Source organism: Bombina bombina, chromosome 9, assembly GCF_027579735.1.
Source record: "Bombina bombina isolate aBomBom1 chromosome 9, aBomBom1.pri, whole genome shotgun sequence".
NCBI classification, from domain to species: domain Eukaryota; kingdom Metazoa; phylum Chordata; class Amphibia; order Anura; family Bombinatoridae; genus Bombina; species Bombina bombina.
Window position 1 is genome coordinate 259,962,275 of NC_069507.1, and position 1,683 is coordinate 259,963,957.

A 1,683-nucleotide genomic window follows, 5' to 3' on the forward strand; every position below is an offset into this window, starting at 1 on the left:
TTTTGTGCTCTCCCCACTCTCTTTTGTGTTTTCCACCCCCTCTCTTTTGTGCTTCTCTCCCCCCTCTCTTTTGCGCTCTCCCACCTCTCTTTTGCGCTCTCCCCCATCTCTTTTGCGCCTCTCACCCCTCTCTTTTGCGCTATCTCCCCCCTCTCCTTTGCTCACTCTCCCCACTCTCCCTTTGCTCACTCTCCCCAATCTCCTTTTGCTCACTCTCCCCAATCTCTTTATCCCCCCTCTTTTGCTCTCACTATCCCCCTTCTTTTTAGAGCTCTCTATGTCTTATGAATCACTCACTGTGCCGCAGCCAGCACACACCCAGCATCTGGCCCCGCCCAGCCCCCGCCACGTCACTGTTCGGCCCCGCCCCAGCCCCGCCTGCGTCCGCTCGCCCTGCCAGCATCACGCTCGGCCTGCCCAGCCCACGCCCACGCCTCCAACGCCCGGGCCCCCGCCCCGACCACGCTCGTCCGGCCACGCCCCACTCCACCACACGCGACCGCGGGGCGAAGTCATCATTCTAGACAGTTAGCAAGGCCAGGTGTGTTGTCCTCATGCGCAGTCTCTACTGCGCATGACAGCTTCGGACAAAACACACTTGGCCTTTTATTATATAGGATATACTTATATATAAATATATATATCTATATAGTTGTTTATCCATTATTGTATTCAGCTTTCAATATGCACTTGCTAAGGATTTATGCTTGTTACCCATAAATAAATATTTAAATTTAGTTGCTTCAGTTTAAATTAGATTATGACTGGTAGCATCTTCCATATCGTCTTCTTTAGTTATATATGTGATTTCATTCATTTGACAAGACAATGTTCAGGATGTGTATATCGATATTAAATATATATATATATGTATATGTATTCTTAAAATAATAAAGAAAAGGAGAGTTAAGTAAATGAACATTAAAAAAAATGAAAATGTGAGTTGTACCTTTCGAATGTTTCAATTAATTTCAGACTATTTCTCTTTTCCTTCAGGGTGATTCCGGTGGTCCAGTTGTCTGTAACGGGAGAACTGCAGGGATGTGGTGTCCCTGGGGTATTGGATGTGCCCTGTCTGGCTATCCCTGGAGTTTACACTAAGGTGTGCAACTATGTGTCCTGGATCGAGGAGACCATCGCTAAGTAATTAAACTTAACAACTGCGGAAATGACCTGAGTCCTGGCGTATTAGGAGATGTCAATAAACAAGCAAATACAGATCTTTTGTTATGTGTCTTCTTTTTCAATAATCAGAATTATTCTCAGAGGTAGTGATCTAGCAGCAATTGTACTAAGTTCCAGAATGCAGTTCGTTCTGAATAGAGGAGTTAAAAATATACAATGCACAGAAAATAATATATTTACTCTGTGGATTATTGATATATTTTATGAAACAATAAAGGTTACAGTATTAATAACAAATGCTGGTTCGTAAATAGCAGGTAGTGGTACAGGTAGTCTACAGCTGTGTTATAACGGTTATACAGAGGCATCCACTTATCAAGCCTTCAACCGCAAATACGCTGGGAATTTCGCAGTGTATATGTGGTGAGCCTGATTCCCCTTAGTTATACAAACCCTACAGACCGGAAAAAGTATTATTTAGTGACGTAGCATAGGATCTGCCGGACTCAGTCCGACACAGATGATGCTTACGTCCTTACAGATGTTCCGAATGCAAAC

The 1,683-nt window shown here is 44.0% G+C and overlaps 1 pseudogene; it reads left to right on the forward strand.

Moving 5' to 3' along the window:
* LOC128639689 (trypsin-like) overlaps positions 1-1,180 on the forward strand; it is a 6,511-nt pseudogene extending 5,331 nt beyond the window's left edge.
* The last annotated feature ends 503 nt before the right edge of the window (positions 1,181-1,683 follow it).